The sequence below is a fragment of the Peromyscus eremicus genome, chromosome 20, assembly GCF_949786415.1.
Source record: "Peromyscus eremicus chromosome 20, PerEre_H2_v1, whole genome shotgun sequence".
Taxonomy (NCBI): domain Eukaryota; kingdom Metazoa; phylum Chordata; class Mammalia; order Rodentia; family Cricetidae; genus Peromyscus; species Peromyscus eremicus.
The window spans coordinates 16,114,165-16,135,413 of record NC_081436.1 but is presented as its reverse complement, the minus strand read 5'-3'; the positions used below and the strand labels follow the sequence as shown (position 1 = coordinate 16,135,413).

At 48.4% G+C, this 21,249-nt stretch overlaps 1 long non-coding RNA gene across 1 annotated transcript in view; it reads left to right on the top strand.

The window, feature by feature from the left end:
* The window catches only part of LOC131896730 (uncharacterized), a 41,984-nt gene extending 31,108 nt beyond the window's left edge, over positions 1-10,876 (top strand). Inside the window, exons 3-4 of the long non-coding RNA XR_009375501.1 lie at positions 7,335-7,504; positions 9,714-10,876. This is a non-coding gene — a long non-coding RNA (uncharacterized LOC131896730). The remainder of the gene's footprint in view (positions 1-7,334; positions 7,505-9,713) is intronic.
* The last annotated feature ends 10,373 nt before the right edge of the window (positions 10,877-21,249 follow it).

Genomic DNA, 21,249 nt, shown 5'->3' with positions numbered 1-21,249 from the left:
TGCATTTGAGTACTGTCCTTGTTTACTGTTGCATTTGTGTGTGTGTGTGTGTGTGTGTGCGCGCGCGTGCGCGCGTGCGTGTGCATATGTGCGTGTGCGTGCGTGCACGTGCACGTGTGTGTGTGTGTGTGTGTGTGTGTGTGTGTGTGTGTGTGTGTGGTGTTTACAGCCAGGACTAGCTTTCACACTGCTAATGGGAACCAGTCCCTGTGTCAGGGGATTCTGGTGCAGCCCTGAGCACCCATGGCTTCCTGGCATCAGAATCCCACGAGAAAGGAGCCAGAGTCTGAGTTACACTTACTCCTTCTCTTGCTAGGAAGGACTGTGAGGTCTGCCTGTGATGTCATAAGAAAGATTGTGCTGTCCTGGAAGAAGATCATCCATTTGTGGGGCCAACCTGAGTCACTGCTCCCTTCAAACCCAGTGTTGCCTAAACTAAGCCCTGAGGATGACTTCATGTCAGAACGATGGGTCTTGGCTGCTCTACTGGGGCCTCCGGGTGGACTAATGGATGCGGACATTCCGGCTAACGTAGGGTGTTGTACTCAAGATTTGCTTTAGGAAGTTGTATTCTGTGTATCTAACTCAGCATGTGGGACACCTGATAAAGAGTAGAGGGGGGAAAAAACTAACCACAGCTTTCTCACCTGCAGGGCAGTGACACCAGTGCAGGTGAGGAAGGGCAGCCCCCACCTTCACTGGTACCCTGATGTCAAGGTGCTAGGCATGCCTGTCACCCAGGTCTGCTCTAGCAGCCTAGCATCCAGCACCACCACGTCATCTCATTTACTCACCAGTTTTTGGAGGGGTGCATAATAATGTCCCCCATGTCATCATTGAGGACATGGAGGCTGATGAGGTCATATGTTCTCTGCTCAGACCCTCTGCATCGCGTCAGAATTAGAACTCCAGATCATTCTGGTAAAATAACAGCCCATCCTATCCGAGACACTGCCTGGGGGTGGGGAGTGCGCTATGGTCCCTCCCTCCAGTCAGTGTGTCTGATGAGAAGCACCAGTGAGAACAGTCCATCACACTAACAAAACTGTGTGCCCTGCAACCAAGGACAGAGAGATGTGCTCTTGACATGCCGAGAAAGGAAAGCCCTCTCTCTCAGGGATGTAGACACTTGTAGACTATGTAATGATGTCATTCTGGAGTCAGGCTGACGGAACCTGGGAGAGGGCTGCATATGGCACAGGAAGTGGGCAGCTTGCACGATGTGGATGGGATAAGAATGTGGGAAAGGGGGGATACTGAGCCCATGTGGAGACCTCACTCAGGAAGTGGTCACTGCCTTCTCCCACATCCACACAAAGCTTCTAGGGGTGGGTGTACATGTGGGCACAGTTAAAAGTTCAGAAGCTCAGCCAAGGAACCAGACAGTCACTGCAGGCAGGGTTCTCTGCCTGTGATCAATTCTTTCAGAGTGTGTCAGCAGGCAAAGTGGGCCCTGGACATGAGGTTATAGCTCAGTGAGCCATCTCCAGTGAGGTTAGCAAGGAGAAGCCGCACACAGATGGAGAGCTTGCAGTTACCTGAGCAGGGAGGGAGCTGGAGTGTGTGTGTAAAGGAACTCTCTCTGGGTACAGGATTCTCGGGAGCAAAGGCTCAGAGAGGTGTGGGGAAAGACGAAGAGCATCCGAGGAAAGAAAGGCTGTGGCATCCCATAGCAGGGGAAGGAGGTGAGACACGTGGCTGCTGGAGGGTAACATGTCACCCGTGAAGCTGGCAGCCAGGAACCCATGGCCATTGCTTTGCCCGAGAGATGGTGGCTGTGAAGTGGCAGGATGCAGGCCAGCCCTCAGAGGAGGCAGCAGCCTTGGAGGAGGACTAGGGTGATCCCCTGGTGCTGGGCTGGAATCTCAACTCTTCTCTTCTATATCTTGTGGAGTTGGGACTGACAGTCTTGTCTCTGGAGCATGTAGAATGATGACAGACCATTGTAGGTATGTTGAGAATTAGGGGAATAGTCTGGAAAGGAGTGCTCATGGGCCATGTTGGGTAGAGTCAACAGGATGCCAGCTCTTGATGCCCCTGGTCCCATACCCAGCAGCTGTGGGCGCTGGATTTGAGCTGTCATCTCCCAAGTGACCTGTGCTGCCAACCTCTCCAGGTTTGTATTGACACTCTGAACTTCTTATCACCCTACGGCTCCCCTGGGGGTGGGGACTCTTATCTGTGCCCTCTGCTTCAGCTACTGCCATTGTTTTAATTTTCCCTCACTGCCCAATACACACACAAAAATAAAGTGATGAGAAACTCTGTTGATGAAAACAGTGACATGGCGCACATATCCTCAGTCTCTCTTGAAAAGTAACATCCTTTTGTGCCAAGACAAGGGATCAGCTATGCGCTCTGCTTTGGTGAGCAAGCAAGATGCCTTGTGACTGTTCTGAGCCAGGCTTGGGGTCTATTTTGGTTTCAGCACACCTCCAGTCCTTGCCACAAGCATGAGACTCCTGTGTCCCTCATGGCCAGCAATTCCTGGAGGGAGAGGGAAGAGATGGCAGAGGACAGCCATCTATCCTGAAGCTGAGCCACCCATCCAACATAGTCATGACTAGCTGGTCTCAGTCAAGCCAGGACACAGCAGACATATATGTCTGGTACTAAGTGTTCCTGTTGGGTAACTCTGTCACCTGCTTTAATTTCCCAGACCCTACTCCTATTGTTTGGGGCTTCCTGACTCAGCAGTCATGCCTGGCTCTGTCTCATTTGTGGAACTAAAATATTTTGTACCAAAGTTGGCTCAATTGGTGCTGTCATTATGTAGGTCTCACTTAGGTGACTGTTTTGTTGCAATTTTGTGGGAGCAGCTTCCCAGATGTTTCTAGAAGACATTACCTTGCAGCAGGCAGCCTGGTCTCCTGGTTCTTGCTATCTTCCCACCCATTTCTTCTGTGTTCCCTCAGTCTTAAGTGGAGGGTTTGCATTATAGTTGTATCTACTGAGGCCGAACACTGCATAACCACTTATTCTTTGCATTTTGACCAGGTGTATGGCCTTCTGTAACAGTCCCCATCTGCTGTTTAAAGGGAGCTTCTTTGCTGAGGGCTGAGAGCTACACTTACCTGTGTGTATAAAGATAAACATTTGGTTTAGTTGGAGGTCATGAATTTGAGAGGTGGTGAGGGTGAGACACAAGAGGAGTTAAAGAGGCAGATGTAAACGTAGTACCCATGCACGGAATTCTGAAAAACATAAACTGATGTTTTAACACAAGCGATAGTGTTCAAGCAGGCATCATCCTAAATGGAATTCAGACCTTGGCTGCTCTCTGGTCTTGGTACTGCATTCTACAGGGAAGCTGGTGGCACTTGTCCCCCCCAGAATCATAGCTTCTAAAGATTTTCTTACTCCACAGCAGGGAGGCACCTCGAGGCCAGGCTAACACTTCAGATGCATGGAATAAAAAGGATGTGTTCCCCAAAACCAACCCACAGCATGTGAGAAAGCTGCACACCCAGGTCTGCAGCAGGGTGGGAGGTCTTAGCTTCAGCACCCACAGGACAGACTAAACTGCAAACAAGGCCAGAATCCACTGCCGGGAATAGAAAGTTATACAGGGGGCTCTGCTCAGTCTCCGTGGCCTTGTATCATCAGGTTAGGGCCTTGAGAACAATGTCTGTGACTGTGGGGCCTAAAATAAGGATGTTGATGGATGGGGCCCAAAATACCTGAACCATAAGAGTTAGCAGAGGATGCCCTTCTCTTGGGCTTCTTGTGGCTGGAGACTGCCCTCACCTGAAGCTAATGACTCAGAGGATACTTTCACACCCGCTGTGGTAGATCTGATATCCAGCATTTCCTCCAAGCTCAGCATGTGGTCTATGTCACTCTCCATACATTCTTCCAGCTCCTTGGAGCTGACTCTTGTGTCCCCTCTGTAATGCTTGGCAGCACCTCTTTGCCTATGGCCCAGGACCCAGGTCAGGGTCTCCAGGTAGCCCATTCTGCCCGGAAGGAACAACTGGGTGGTGGCTGGCTAACAGGCCCTGTCACAACCCAGAGCATACATGCAGGAGTGAATAAATGGTACATAGAGTCTGGAGAGGCAGCATGGAAGGTCATTAGGGAAGAGTGGATGGGTATGAGAACATGCATCATGGCTGAAGAAGGTCATTACACTCAGTCAGGGAGCTCCCTGAAGCTTTAAGACTGACTGACAACAGAAATGAGCAGTTCCTGCAGCTTGTTCTCCCTTTGAAGTGGGACCTGGGGGCCTAGCACCCGGCATAGTGGGTCTTTTCTTCAGGACTGTGCACATCAGGTTCTCTGTGGGGTTTGGCAGTTCCTGTTTTCACAGCCTAGAGCTGGTCACTGCAGATGCTGCCATGGTGTGAATGAGACACTGGGGAAAATGTGATATCAGAGCAGCCAAAGTCAGTTGGGTGGTGGGCCACAGACGCCAGATAGACATAACCCTCTTGGGTTATCTTGCCAATGTAGCAATCAGTATCTTGACCACAGGAGTGCTCTTAGTTTATGGAATGAGGTGGCATCTCATGTGGGCACTACCCATCTACCAAGATTTAAAACTCAGGAACTTCAAGCAAAGACTGACATCCACTGTCACAGGTGAAAATGGTGGGTCTGATGGAATTTTGAGACCATGGGGCAGATCCCTTTGCCAAACTCACTGGGGCAGCTGAGAAGGGTTGACTGTGGTAGAATAAATAATGGCCGAGTGAGTGCTGAAAAACCATACTGGGTGATAAAAAGGTGCAAGCAACTTGATTGTATGCAGCTGTAAAACACTGGCTGCAGAAAAGCACTGTCAGTCACAGCATCTGACCCCAACCCTTTCAGGCTGGCACTGCTCTGAGCCCCACTGAGATGGATAATCTCTAATCAGACTCTGCTTTCTTGTTTTGCATTGTTAGGATGCCTTGGTGCTCTGGTGAGAACTCCAGAAAAACTATGCAGACTGGGAAGGAAGAGGGTAGGGAGGGAGAGACAGCACCAGATGTCTTGCTATGTCCAGTGTCACAGACTGAGAGCGGCTTTGAGTTAGTCTGATGGCCAAGGCATCACAGTGTGATGGGAGAGGGAAGATCTATGTCTGAGTCGCTGGCTTCTAGGAGGCACAGATGTCTCTGCTGGAGTCTCCTTGGCTGGGGATCTCTAGGGACTCAGCACGGTCTCCTAGAGTTCTCGGTGTCATAGTGACTTTAAAAGTTTCAGGGACACCAAGGTTATGGGATTTATGAATAGAAGGTATCTGCAAAATGAGGGCACCCCGCCCCTGCCACCAAACAGAAGAGAGAGGAGCAAAGAGGTTAATTAATTTTCTCTGAGGTCTCAGCGAGAGTCAACAGCGTACTAGTAAGAAAATTCCTCCCTCACCACCCCACAAAGGACACATTCTGTCTACCTTGTACTCCTGCCACCCCAGTGAACCCACATCCATCTCCATCTGAAACTACTGGCATAATCCTTCAGTTGATGAAGGGATCCTGTTGGGTCTTTGGATGTCCTCATATGAAGTTGGATCTCCTTCAGAAATGGCGCTACTCTGAATCCATTGGAAGCTGTGAGAGCTCTCTCACAGAAGGCAACACGGCCTCCTTGAGCTTTGGGAAGAGGTCCCTAAGTGGCAAAGAGAGTGTTGGGGAGAGAATCCAGTGGGAGGTAGTTTAGGGACTCCTCTATTTCATCAGTAGTTTGGGCTATATAGCTTAGATTACTAGAGCAGCATCTGAGCAGCCCTGGTGAGTCTCAGAGTGCTTCTGTCTCCATCAAGGTAGATGTGTTCAATGTCTTTGGAAATGGGAAATCATCAGAGCACATAGTGAATAGCTAGGGGCATGGGAAGAACAAGGAAGTAAGGATGAAAGTGTGGTCCACCTTCGTCATGTGGTACCCAGATATTCAGGGAGAATGGTGTCTATCTGTTTACTACCAGAATCAGCATGAAAGAAAAGGTCCATAGCCATAGTGCTTCTAGAAACTGCAGCCTCCCATCCTCTTGGCCTACTCGACCCTGTTCAGAAGGTAGCCTTGTCTGGTACAACCTGAAGGCCAGCACAGGTGTGCTTGGGGCCAAGCCCAGTTGGGTATTAAAAGTAAGCTTCCTTCCACTTGTAATGGCCAAGGCCAGGGCTTGCTCTCCCCTCATCACAAAGCACTCTAGGAGCACCCACTTTTCTGGGATGAAGTACTTGCAATGGCCATCTCTATGTGATGGGCAGCAACTCTAGTCTGAAACTGTGGCCTGGAAAATAGTGGGTCTTCAAAAAGCATTGAGTCAGCAAGCTCCACGTCGACCTCTGGACTCAACAGGAATGAGGCTGCATGATCTCAAGGTCACCCCAAACTCTATTCTGAGCAGAAGAACCTTCCAAAGAGATCTAGGTCTGGTCCTCATGCCAGATGCCTGGACACACTACTTTGTGTGATGTAAAAGATCCAGTAGATATATATGAGGTAAGGATCTAAGGTGAACTTTCTAAGTTACCCTGGTGCATCCTGAAATTATCATGGTCTTTCCAGGAGGAAATAGGGGGTTTGACTACAGCAGAGAAGATGGCATGAGAACTGAGAAGATGATGTGGTGCTGGATCGATGGTGGCAGACAGAGCCACAAGCCAAAGAGTTTAGGTCTAGACACTGGATAAAGCAGGGGCACTCTTCAGCTTCTCTGGGAAGGGATGAGCCATGTCAACATTTTGATTTCTGCTCAGTGAGTCAGATTTCAGACTTCTGACCTCTAAACAGCAGGAACACATGCATGTGTGTTAGTACTCAGCTCACATCATCTCATCATTGCAGCAGTCACAGCAGGGAACCTCCAGGGATGTCCCACATATGTGGTCCCCCACAGGGTCTCACCTCCTCTCCTTGCTGGGGACTTGAGCACCAATTCCATCTCTAGAAGCACCTCTCACTGCTCTCCAGTCATAGATGCAGTCTCTATCTTCCCAGGGCTCTGTTATCCACACCTTGTCCACTGGTCCAAGTCCTCAGCATCATGGAAGGGAGAACCCCAAGGTCAGGGCTGCTTTCTTCTCAGAAGCCTTTGCAAACTCCAAGCCCAGGTTAGATGATAGTCTCTTGCCCTCAGGCTGTGTTGGCTCTCCTGAGCTTGCTTTAAACATCAGTAATTAACCTGACAACTTCTCCTCATTGCTATTAAACATTCCATCCACCAGGTTACTCTTAATCTACCTATCATGGCCATAAATAAGCACTATCAAACACATGCCAACATGTGCCAGACATTTATTTCTTTAGAACTCATGCCAGGAGAGAAGAAGGCACATGAAGTGGGGCTGACATCTCTGGATGGCATATCTTTGGGTTGACACGGTATTCATCATTCTCATTCACAGGAAAAAGGACCTTGAAAATCCTACTTCATCATAGAATCTACGAGAAATGATTTAGCTGTTCACCAGAGTCTGGCTACTGGCCTGTGTGTCTGAGCAGACCACCTGCTGGAGAGCTTGCTCAGCTCCTCAGAGGGCTGAGAGTTTATGGAAGGAACATCATCAAGGCCCAAGTAAGTGGCAGTCATCACACAGGACTCTTCCCAGGAGTCAAGTGTGAGAATATCCATGGGCTCTCGGACGGATCCCTCACCTCCCTCATTAGCCGCCAGCTCGATCTGTCCACTGTTGGAATGCAGCAGATGGGCTATAAAATATGAAGCAGCTTCCCAGCCTGCACAAACTCCAACTGCAAGGCAAATAAAGTCTGATTAATCACCTGGAACAGAAGCCGACACCTCCGGCTTATTGAAAGGGTGATCATTTCTGTGCATGGTAGAGAATCTTGTAGAATAGCAAAAATACTTGCTCCAGTGGAGGACTGCTCCATGCTAAATAGGAGTGGAGGGGAACTGCCCTCACCTGCGCCTTGCTAGGACAGGCTGCTACAGCCCTGTGTTGTCACTAGGCTGGGATTCTTGACCTCTTCCAGGAAAGCATTTGGGGAATTATGTAGAGGAGAATGGGAAAAGGGAGGGTCATAACAAGGACTCCAGAGCACAGAACTGTCTTAAGAACAGACCCAAGAAATGCGTGTGAGATGAGTGGTTGCCCAGGGCCCCAGGAGGTCAGAGTGACAGGAGGGTCTTTTCTGCAGAGAGAGATGGGTTTTCCATGAGTCAGTTTTACATGCTAGGTGCGGAGTTTTTCACCTCATGTGGTGCTACCAGCACTGTGGGGAGAGACTTGACCCATAGGTCTTTATCCAACCAATGTGCCCTGCTGTGGTGTCAACAGTGACCCATGTCCTTACACCACCATGATGTGGTTTTTATGGTTCCTAGGTCTCAGTGGCAAGGTTCCCTCTCTAATGGAACCCCTAAGACTATCTCCTATTTTTCTTTTCTGTTACCCTTGCAAATGCCAGGGCTGAGTCAGCCTCTCCATTCCACCATGAAAAGCACATACACAGCCTTTACTTCTGCTGTCTATTTCATCTTGCAACCCACCACAAGTGTGTGGCCTCAAGCAATTAGATGCTTTCTCAGAGATTCAGAGACCAGAAGGCCACACTCCTCCTGCAGGCTCCAGGGAAGGCCCCTCCTAGCCTTGTCCAATGTAGTGGGCTCCTAATATACACGGCTTGTGGTACCCAGGCTATGCCCATTTTACCTTGTCTCGTCTCCACCTCCTCTACATTCCTAGTTCAGGGAAATCTCACCTTGAAATCTATAAATAACTCTGCAGGGACACTCAGGCAGTTCTGTGTCTTCAGTCCCCCTCTGCAGCTTTAACCAGCATGGATCAGAAGTGGCCACAGCCACTTCAGGTATCCCATAGTTATAGGGACACCGGTCACATCAGAACCTACCATGTACAGGCTTTATTGTCACTGTTCTTCCATGGGTCACATGCTGGGTTTCTGGGGATCAGGGATTTGGCAGATGAATTTTCTTGGCACATAGTTCCACCTGTAACACACTCTACAGCAGGCCAAGAGTGGTACAAGCCTTTGTGCTTGTTCACAGGACACACTAACAAAACCCCTGACTGAGTAACTTGTGGGACAGACGACTTATCTGGGGTCACAGTCTCCTTCAAGTCCATGCTCTCTGGGCTCCATTACTCAGGGGCTGGTGCATGATGGGAATAAACATCATCGCAGCAGTGTGTGAGGTGGGACAAAGCAGGAATGGTTACGTGGGAAGGGACTCCAGACATCACAGCTAAACTCTGTCCTGAGATTTTGCTTTAAATGGATCCATAGGGCTGTAATACATGTGGGAGTGGGATTTTAATTAGATTTCATGTAGAATATTGCAATAGTCAGGGCAGAAATAGCAGATGTGTGTGCATGTAGGTGACTGTGGTATATGTATATGTGTGTGATGAGTGCATAGTGTGTGTGTGTGTGTGTGTGTGTGTGTGTATGTGTGTGTATGTGTGAGGGGTGTAGCACATGCATGTGGGGTGTGTGCAGCATGTATGTTGTGTGTATAAGTGGTGTTCATGCAATGTATGCTTGTATGTAGTTTGTGTATGTGGTGTGAATGTCTGTAGTGTGTGTGTGTGTGTGTGTGTGTGTATATATATATATATATATATATATATATGTATGTATGTATGTATGGTGTGTGTGTATCATGTGTGTGTTGGAGGAGGGCACTGTGTATATATTTTTAATATGTGTTTTTATAAATACAGTGAAGGAAACACACTAATAGACGTAATTGTTATAAGAACAGGCTGAAGGCTGAGCATTTCCCCATCTTCCCCCTGCAGGTTGGAGGCCCAGTGAGCTGCTGATGTCATCAGTTCCAGTGTGAAGGTTGAATTCAAGGCCATCCAGTGGTGTAAACCCCAGTCGGAGGCAAGCCACCACACCCCAGCTGGAGCAGGCAGTAGGACAGAAGGAAGCATAGATTTAGCCTTCCTCCACCCTTTGTTCTGGCTGGGGCCCTGGATGTCACAGGTGATGCTGTCCACACTGGGGAGGGCTCTGCCTCACCCAGCCTGACTGTCCCCAAAACAGTCAGCCTCAGACATAATGGGAAGCAACATTCATGTGGGCTTCCTGAGGCTTAGCTAACTATGACATTAACCCTCACAGAATCTGTGCCCCATACATACATACAGTGCATGCTGGCTGTCCCTGCCAGGCACCGTGTTGTCCTAATAAGGCTGACAGTGGCCTTGGGCCTTCAGGGCCCATGAGGCAGGGGTGGGCAGATGTAGCCAGTACGGAGCTGAGCGCAGTCTGAGCCACTGCAGAGTTGGCCTGTATAGGGCATTGCTGGGCCATCCATCTTGCTAATCAGGTCACCCTGGCAGCCTCAAGTTGTCAGGGATGTCTGGCTGTGTCCCCAGTCAGATTGGTTGCCATATGCTATTCTGTTCCCTAAAGCATCTTGGCCAGAGGGTGATGGTGAGGGTTGGACCCCAAGCTCAGAGCAGAGGCCTGCTAGAGAGGAGGCTGGGACCTAATTCTGGGCTTCAAATGTCCTTAAACATAGCAAGAGAGCATTTTCTGAACCATGTGGCACCAGGACCCTGTCTTGCCACACAAGGCAACACAGGCAAAGTCTATTCCTGAGATGGCAGCGGGGAGGCAGTCCTGGGTCTCCTCCAAAGCATTACACAGGGCAGACTCAGAAATTCCTATAGAACCCGGCAGGTGCACTCTTCCTCAGCAAACTGAGGCCTGCGGTTTGACATCCAACCACCAAGGCTCAGGTGTAGTGGGTAGCCATTCCAGCTTTGATCTGGAAGTTCCAACCCCCATTGAGACTTCAGCAACTGTCACGCCTACAAGGCGGAGCCAAGGGAGGCACCTGGAGACCTGAGATCTGGATGGGCTGTGCTCTCACTCGGTTCTGGGACCTTGGACGGTGAAGGTGGGCCAAGCAGAGCTCCAGAGAACACTGCCGGACTGCGATACACCTTCCCCAGACCCGCGACCTACCTATCCCTTAACTTGTAAGTTACGTCATTAAATAAATCTCCTTTTAACTACGTGGAGTGGCCTTAATAATTTCACCAATACTCAGGCCCCTACTTGCCTCAGAGAGGAACAGCGTAAGCAGTCTATACACATTTGCTTTGTAGAGGATGGGTGGCTACATGCTACATCCAGGTGACCACCCTTCCTTCTGTGAGAGAGTTGGGAGAAGTGGGGATTGGTCCCAACAACTCTGGGGTAGGATTTCCTTCCATCAAGAAAGAAACAGGTTACAGAAGAAGTGCTTGGCCTTGGACATGGGTCAGGTGGAGAAGCAGGCAGCATGCTCACCTTCTAGAGAAAAAAAACAACCCAGACCCTTACCTAAAGATAACTCAGCCAGCAATCATTCCACTTTGTTCAGAACGCTTGGCTTCTCATCCATGGGACCAGTTAGCTCCTCCTTATTCCTTATTTGAGAAGCAGAGTGCATTTAAAGCTCTGCAGGCCAGTGGGACATGCTCGGGTCTCTGCACCTCTGGGTGTTCCAGACAGCTCTATTATCCCAGTCTAGCCACAGAAGCGTGCAAGACCCTTAACTCCATCTAAAGGTTTGTGAGCATGAATATTATTAGTATGCTTGATTCCCAGACACTCTGAGGAGTCCCAGGTTTTACTCCGGGACTGTCAAGTCTTCAAATTAGAAATAGTGCCTTGTTAAGGTTTGCTGGCTATGGACATGCGCCTGACCTGCACGACCAGCAGTTGTGCAGAGCATGAGCATGGGCTGAGGAGCTCTGCCTTTGAGGGCTGGAGTTAAAGGCCTGTCATTTTAACATACCGGAAGAGCAAGGGGACTATTATTAGGTGGAGAAAGTGGAAAGAAACCTCAGTCTGCTCATGAGTATAGCAACTCCAGTCTGTGCAGAGTCACTGTTCTATCCCAGTACTCAAAATACTTTTATAGCAATGGCCTCATTTGTCTTCATGATGTCATGATGAATAGGTAAGGGCATGGGGGGAGGGGGTCCTCCTGGGAGCATCAAATTGGCTTCTAGAGGATCTCTGTAGGGACAGTGGCATATGGCTTCCTCCCATGCAGAGTTAGATCAAGCTTAGAGCACATGTCTCCAGGAGTATTCTGTCCCACCCTACTACAACTTATCCTACAAAAAGATAATTTTCTGTTCTTTCACTTACTATGGGGTGGAGGACTGGGGACCAGGAGTCTCCACAGTGATGGGAATTGCTATTGGGGCACTAAAGTTCACTCTTCTCTTGGAATGATCATCTTGGTGTCAATACACAGGGGCACAGGGGAAGTGTGTCAGAACTTGGAGTCAGATGCATAAATGTGTGTTAGTGCCCATGTATGCACTCATATAATACAAGTCTATCAATAAGAAGTCGGGCTTTTCAAGCTTCCCATGGCTGCCCTAACAAAACACCTCAGCCCATGTGGCTTGAAGTGATGGGAATGCATCATCTCAGTTCTGGAGGCCGAATCCAAGGTGCTCCCACAGGATCCCAGGGAGCCTCCTGACTCTTCCTGATTCAGGCACCAGGAGTACCCTCCCTCTTCAGCTCCATGAGCCCCGGTTCTGCCTCTGCACTCCTCTTCTAGTGACCCTTCCCTTTATGCATCTACTTCCTTATTCTCATGAGGACACCAGTCACTAGACTAAGGACTCATCTGGACCCGGTGTGACCTCATTTTAGCCAAATCTGCAAGGATCTTGCATCCAAATAAGGTCACATTCCCAGGTGCTGTGCAGGGCTTGAACATGCTATGTTGTTAACAGGAATGACAGGAGGGAAGGTAACGGCTCTCTGACAATGACCCTGCACTGGCCCTGACTTGACTTGTCAATGTCCTTATGCCTATCATTGTATCAGAAGCTCAGAGGACCAGACACTCCCCACAGCCACCCTGATTAGGAGACAGAACAAGCCTACTGAAATGCCAAGGTCTCTGTTTTCTCTTCTTGAAGCAAAAATCCTTAGCTCGGTTGCCCCACCAGAGCCAACAAGGTCAAAGGGCAGAAAACAGTCTCTCCTTCCTGTTCAACCCAGGCCTGTCCCTCAGAGAGGTCAGAGGTCAGCCAGATGAGGGCCTGTCCCATCCCAAGGGTCACTTTTATCTCAGTTTCTGCCTATTCTTCCTTGATACCAGGCTTAGACAGCTGAGCTCTGTAGGGCTCGCAATGCATTTGCTGGAGACTCATCATGTTCTGTAATTCCCAAGTATCATGGTGTAACATTTGCATGACCCCAGGTCACAGGAAGCCAAGAGGCAGAGGCACAGGTCATACCATTTCCCTGGGTCTGACGGCCAAGCAGACTTCCTCCCTGCGCTGCGTCTTTCTTCAGGCCCTTGGCCTCTCTGCTTTGCAAGGCAGCTTCCCCATCATGGCCTTATTAAAATGAGATTACAAAGTGGCCCTGGAGAAGCTGGAGCTACCACATGCCCCACTGACATTTTCAACACATGCTGTGGGCAGGGGCCAGGCTGTCCTCTTAAACATTGCTGAAGTCTGAATGTCCCCCCAAAGTCCTATGTCCACATTTAACCTCCACTGTGGCGGAACTGAGAGCAGAGCCCCTGGGAGGTGACCAAGCCATGAGGGCCCTGTCCTCACTAATGGGGTTAGCACATAATCATGGGGCAGGAGGGGACTAGTCTCTTGTTATAATTTCATTCTGTTGCTGTGGTAAAACACCCTGACTAAAAGCAACATAGAGAAAGGAAGGGTTCATTCTGGCTCTCAATTCCAGTAACCGTCCATCTTTGCGGGAGAATCACAGAGGCAAGAGTTTGAGACGCTGGTCACATCCACAGTCAAGGGCAGAGAGAAGGGAAAGCACCCCTGCTGCCTGCTGGCTTGCTGTGCCTGTTCAACAAGCCTTCTTCACTCTTACATAGCTCAGGCCTAGCCCATGAAATAGTGCCACCCACAGTGGAGAGGGCCCCCCACATCCCTAAGCAATCAAGACAATATCCCACAAATGTACCAATCTTGTTGGGATGATTACCTAGTTGGGACTATCTTTCTACGTGATTCTAAGTTGTGGCAAGTTGATAATTAAAACCAAACATCACAGATCTCACTGCTCTTCTGCCCCCAACCATGTGAGGATGTAACTTCAAGGTCACCTTGCTGAGGAAGAGAGCAGCTCACACCTGACCCAATATCTGTACCTGGACTTCAGATTTTCCACCCTCCGAGACTATGAGAAATAAATGTCTGTTTACAAGTTACCCAGCCTCGGGCATTTTTCTATAGCCACATGAAAGTATGAAGGAGAACTGGATGAAGATTTAAGGGACCAATGTTCTTGGTACATAGTTCCCATGTCTACCATGTAGGCTGAAGATTCACATCCACTAACAGTCTAGATACATGTGGCACAGACAGAAGACACACCCCTCTGAAGATGGATGACTGAACAGTGAGGTACACACACCACAGAGCTGTGTGCTGTCGTGAATGTTCCAGGTCAGCCTGATGCTACTTAGAGCAATTTGTTAAGGTAAGTTGCTCCATCTTACCCATTCTTTGGCCATCAAGGACCCTTGGATCCCAGAGAGGCGAGCTTTGAATTAGACTGAAGCCAGGAAGTCAGAGAACCTTCATTCCAGGGGCAGAATATTGGGACATCAATGCATTTCCACCTCACCGTTCCTCCTATCCAGAGGTCTGTCCTGAACACAGCATAACCCCTTCCTGCCCTCTGCCTTCCAAGTGGTTTCATTCAGGAAGCCCAGGAAAGACTGCTAAGGCAGGCAAGGAGGATGGAACCTGAGAGTGAGCATCCAGGAACCCATCTACAGGTTTCTCAAACTGACTGTGTCCCTGCACAGCAGGAGCAGGGAACAGCCCAGGCTCTGAGTCCTTCTCCATTAGCAGCTCCCCTCCAAGGCTCCAGAAAGTTCCCATCCCCTCATCTACCTAGCCCCCATTGGTAAACTTCCCTCTACGGTTGTCCCTAGCGTGCCCAGTGGCCTTCATGCCACTGGCTGCCCTCAACCCTGTCACTTCTCAGTAAACACAGGCTGCATTAACTGTCTTTAATTACCACTGTCGGGACTCCAATTGATAATGCGCCTGCAGAGTAAATCTCTTATGAGGCACTTACTTAATCATGGTGCAGAGGTCTAGGAGGTGAGGACTTTAGGGCTGTCAGGTGGAGCTGGCCTGGTCTGGCTGCAGAGGTGGGGAACCCATCTGTTCTGGCAAAGGAAGGAGGGGACATTCATGGGATGAAGAATCCCCAGACATGTTGAGAATTTGGTGAATCTGGAGATGAGGGACAGCAGCAGGAGTGACAGTGACCAGTGTGCCACCTTCCTGAGGCATAGGTGGCTTGAACCTTCAGGTTTCACACACTGGTCCCACCTGCAGAGGGTGTGTGTGTGAGGTACCCTCCTGGTCATCTTTTGTATTGGGAAACTGAGGCAGAATTCCCAAAGCAGCCAGGTGAGCAAGTGCTGGTTCCATCCTGTTGAGGGCGTAAGCATCTCTCTGAGCCCCATAAACCAGTGACTGAAAACACCCTGCTCTGTCTCTTTCCCAGGACAGCTTGACCCTGCAGAGTAGCCTTCATGTCTGGCTGCCGCTCACCATGAGAGACGGGGCTGCCGTGAAGATCCTCTCTCTCTTATTAAGGTCTTGAAAGCCTTTTCCTCTTCCAAGTTCACAGATGATGAAAAATGCATTTAATTCCACCATGGCCGTGCATTCATTTCTACTTTGCCTACACCAGTCCGTGGAAATTAATGTGTACCTGAGCTTCTGAGCATTTATCAATAAAAGCCCCGGTCTCTGTACCTTTGAACTCTGTGAGAATATTAACCATTGCCATGAGGACAGAACCCTGGCCCGTCTGGATTCAGCAAGGTAATCAAACTCCATCGATCCCATTACTACCCAACTTTAATTAGCGCCCTATTCAAGTCTGTGAGGCCCTGTACAATATCACAAGCAAACGGTGGGCCTTCGTGCTTGCTTTTTAATTTCCAGCAATGATCCGATGATTATGAGAGTGTCCGTTCTACATATTTACACTGATTGCTTTTTCATTTACTCTACTTTCCATTATGGAACACAAATGGAGAGGTGTCCTGGAAGCAGCTTAATTGAGTTCAAGTTGTGTCGCTGGACACTTGGCGATACTAAAAGCACGTTCCGCTTCAGCTAAGTTGCTATTTGGCCCTCAACCAAATGGATCTCAATTTTTCAAAGAGAATGCATCAATAAATACATGTGGGGGAAAATACAAAATAAACCATCCATTCACGTGGACTGTCCACATGGAAACATGTGGTGCTAAGATTAAACACCAAGGCCTCCAACAAACGTCTCACAGAATCAATTTTAAAACATACCTGAAAATAAAAAGAATACTGCATGGCAGGGAGGATGTAACAGGCATGTGCCATAGACCAGGTATTCTGTTCCGAGATGCTAGAGACCCATTAGCCCAGGATAGCCTTAGTACCTGTGCATGTAGGAAGGAACAGCTGAGGTCTGGAAGGCAGCAGGGTCTGTCCATATGGAGATGGCCATGGGCTCCAAGTCTAGGTATACTGCTGCCCTCTCTAGTCACCCCAGTCCCGAGGTCCTGACAGGTCAGGTGACTCAATAACAGTGCTTTCAAACCTCCTGCAGGGCCACGTTTTCAATGTCTTTGACATCCACATTGCTGATCATTCTGTCCTTGTCCCACGTGGAGGCCTGAGCAAGCCAAGGTCCCATGGAGCTTGAGGTCTGAGTCTGAGATGCAGCCCTGACGCAGGAATCGAAACTACCTACACTGGATTCAGATGGAAAGAGGTGAAGCCTGGGTGGAGATGGCCGAAGGCTGCTCCACTGAACCAGTTCCAAGAGGCCTGGCCATGCCACTGTGAGCCCTTGGTCCCACTGTGGACATTGGCTGCCCTCCATGCCTAGATGGTGCCTGTGCCAGCTCCTTAAGGCTCCTCTACAGGACAATTGTCCAAGTTCAAATTCCACAAAGCAATCTTCTGGGCATCCACTGACTAACCTCACTTACCTTGACAGACACCCAGCTTCAGCTCTGTGTCACACAACCAGTGTGGGATCAGCTCCACTGCCTCCCTGAGGGCTACTGATGAGAGTGGTCACACATGACGGTCCTGGGGTGTTGTCAGTTGTTTTCACTTTTTACTCTTTGCTGTTTGGGGGAACCCACTACCCAACTCCCAAATAAATACACACAGAGATTTATTCTTACTTATGAATGCCCGGCCTTAGTTTGGTTTGTTTCTTGCCAGCTTTTCTTAAATTATCCCATCTACCTTTTGACTCTGGGCTTTTACCTTTTTCTATTTGTATATGTCTTTTCTGTCCTTCTTATTCCATGTCTGGCTGTGTAGCTGGGTGGCTGGCTCCTTCTTTCCTTGTTCCTTTCTTCTCTCTTCCCAGATTTCTCCTTCTATTTATTCTTTCTGCCTGCAAGCCCGACCTATCCTTTCTCCTGCCTAGCTATTGGACGTTCAGCTCTTTACTAGACCAATCCAGTGTTTTAGACAGACAAAGTGACACAGCAGAGTTAAACCAATGCGACATAAAGAAATGCAACACATTTTTACATCATTAAACAAATATTCCACAGCATAATCAAATGTAACACATCTTAAAATAATATGCTACAAATGCTGGAAGGCTGCCAAAGTCTAGACCAGTGACCTCAGCCTTGGGGAGTTCAGGCATAGGTGAGGGGAGGGAGAAGGCTGAGGCTCAGAGGTGAATAGTGAAGGCAAAGCATTCAGCATGTCATTCCTGCAGCCCTATTGGACAAAAGCACGGCAGGACTTGACAGACAACGTGAAAACAACCAATATAAAGACGCAGCCTACGATCTGTCAATGGGAACCAGGACAGAGAAACATAAAGGTGGTGTGCCCAAGGAAACACACACACACACACACACACACACACACACACACACACACACACACACACTTTTAATAACATACCCCAGTGCCCTGAGGAGCACTCTCTAGGTCCCCTCTCTTAATACCTTCCACTGTGTTTCAACACACTATTGTCTGGGGACCCAGGCTCCAACTGACATGTCACTGGGTGGCATTCCATAGCTGATCCATAGCAGCCTGTAACTTGAACTACAGCTACTGAGAAAGGAGTATGCCAGATACTTTCCTAAAAATATTACAGTGAACCAGTCATTTTGAGAAAAACAACAGGCAGTAATCATGAGCACAAATTGGTTATATGACATAAGCTTTAGAGCTTTGGAGAACCTTGGCTGGAGAAATGGCTCTGTGGTTAAGAAAAGAGCATGTGCTACTTTTTCGTAGAAGATCCAAATGTGGTTCCCAGCATCTATGTCAGAATGCTCACAACTGCCTGTGACTGCCACTCCGGGAGATCCAGTGCCCTCTTCTGGCCTCCATCAGTACTGAACTCACATGCACACACCTGCACACAGACACACCAATATATGTAATTTAAAAATAAAGTAAATCTTTAGGAAAAGAGATTCCATGGAATCCTGAAGTATTTTGAAATGCACTTCCATTTTCCTACCATACATATGATCTGTGTACAACCAAACCATTTTTGCACAATTCAAGCAAAACAACATATTGCAATAGTTAGAATGCAGAAGGGAATTGAAGACCCATCTGTCTCCTATTAAGGCAGTCACTGAGGAGATGCACAGAAGTATAAAAGAATGCCATTATTCTGGCTAGCTTATGCTTTTTCTTAAAAAAATTATTTAATTTTAATTTTCATTAAAAGTAAGTTATGTTTACATGAAACGGGTTAATTGCAACTTTAAGTTAATAAATAAGCAAGTGTTTTAAATGTGTTCCAGTGTTAATTCACCATATGGTAAGATACCAATAGACACAAACCATGTGACCAAAGGTTTGCCTCACTCTGAATGAATAACTGACAAGCAGTTTAAGGGTAGGGTTAAATTTTGACTTCTGCTTCAGTGACATAGTCCACCACGGTGCTGAGGGAGGCATGGCAATGGGCATGTCCCTCAGGTGTGGCAGTGGGAGTATGAGGCTGCTTGCTCAAATCTTGCTGGATCAGGTAGCAGAAAAGGGGGAACTGAGGTGTGTCTTCTTCCCTCAGCTGACCCTCTCTGAAATCACCCTCACTGAAATGCCCAAAGATGTGCCCCCTAATGCCTTGGATGTCCCTTAATCACATCAAGTGTGAAGGTAGAGTTAACCATCATAGTTCTCAGTAATACTTGATATTGGACAGGGTCTCTAGGAATAGAACATTTGAAAACAACTGACCCAGAAGCCATAGTGTCCTGGCAAAGTCATTCCTTTGGGATTCTGGGTTTTGTTTGTTTGTTTTTTTGTTTGCTTGTTTGTTTGTCCCATTATCCATGTGTCACTTTCGGGGCCAATTGTCACAGCACGGGTGTGTGGGTTCACACAGGACTGGACCATTGAATGAAGATCCAGTGGCACCTTAACAATGAATCTAGCCTTTTGCAGCTACAGGGGGATCCAGCCTCTCAGGACTGAAGCGCTTTCCCTTTTCCCAGAGCATTTGTATTTTTCTCAGTATTTACACTTTGGCCAGTTTATTTCCATATGTTCAAAACAACCTGAAAGAAGTTCCCCAAAATACAATGCCAAGTGCAAATTCCTTGATTCATCAGGTACCACAGTTTTCTGGGTTTCCTGAACCAAGTGTCTGCATAGGCTATGTGTCCTTGGGAGACTCTCAGATGAGATTCACATAGAGGGCAACACGGGAAACAAAAGGTAACCTAGAAACAAATGATGGATTAGGGCTAGGTGCTGCTCTCTGGAGCCGGGCCAGGTGTAGCCCAGTGGGAATGCTGCCACATCCATGCTTTGTTCCTTCCCCATTTCCAGATTTATTAAAGTATAAATTGAGAAATAAAATGTACGACTATTGTAACTTGACACAAGCTAGAATCACCAGAGAGGAGGGAGCCTCAATTGAGAAAATATCTCTATAAGTTCCAGCTGTAGGCAAACTTATAGGACATTTTCTTAATTAATGATTTATGGGGGAGGGTTCATCCCATTATGAGTGGTGCCATCCCTGGGCTGGTGGTCCTGGGCTCTATAAGAAACCAGGCTGAGCAATCCAGTAAGCAGCATTTCTCCATGGCCTCTGCATCAGCTCCTGCCTCCAGCTTCCTGCCGTGCTTGACTTCCTGTCCTAACTTCCTTTGATGATGAACTGTGATGTGGTTGTATAAGCTGAATAGACCCTGTCCTCATCAAGTTGCTTTGGTCATGGTGTTTCATCACAGCAATAGTAACCCTAACTAAGGCAACTATTGATATGTTGAAATGAGTATTTCAAGGAGCCACCTGCCCCCTCATGAACATTGCTGTGGAACTCAAAATAGCAAAGATGAAACAACCATATCTGAAGATTGAATGAGAGACTGTGGCAACACACCAGAATATTATTCTGCCTTTAAAAGGAAGTCCTACCATTTGTTTGCAATCACAAGAGTGGAGCAGAGGACATTGCACTGAATGAAATAAGCCAGGAAGGGAGAGACAGATACCACACCATCTTCCTTGGCCTCTTCTTCTTGTCAGGACATCTCTGGGGACCTCCCGTTTGCTCTGCTCCCTGTCTGCCCTCTCCTAGCAGGGGCAGCCTCAAGCTCCTTTCTGGATTTTGGCAGGTGCTAGCATTAGAATGTACCAGGAGCTCAAGCATGTGACACAGGATTATCCTAGATTTCACATCCCCCGGTTGCAAGCAGGTTAGGGAGACAATTTCTGGCTGAATGGCTAACATACACGAGTGAGGTCTGAACAAAGGTCCTTGGACTCCTAGAGATCTTTTCCATTAGACAACGTGGAGTAGACCCTCTGTTCTTGGGGGACCATGGACAGGAGTGGAGCCAAGTGCCCCCTTTAGACCAAGAACAGGGTGTTTGACTGCAGAGTTATGATCCACACAGGTCAAGGTCATCTTGCTGGGCTTCCCTGAGAGGCAGCAATGGAGCTGAGAAAATGAGAAGACAAGAGAGCCATCCCTTGACTTAGAAACCAGGACACAGGAAGGTGAGGACCAGAGAGCCTCTGAGGAAAGACACAACACTGAGAAGAAGCTGAGGGTCCTTCTCAATGGCATGGTGACCCGTTCTCATAGGGCTATGTCAGTGCAAAGGGTATTTCCACTTCCAACGCTGTAGGAATTTGGGAAGGAGTCCCTGTCTCCATCAGCGGCCTGGCCTGACTTCTTGGGGGTTCCCTCTATGCTCCTTGTCTCCACCTTGGCCTGTTAGGAGGCAGCTGTAAAGAGATAGGAGAGTGGGGACTAAGCAGACCATGCAGCGCTCTCAGAGATGTAAGAGTATTTATGCAAT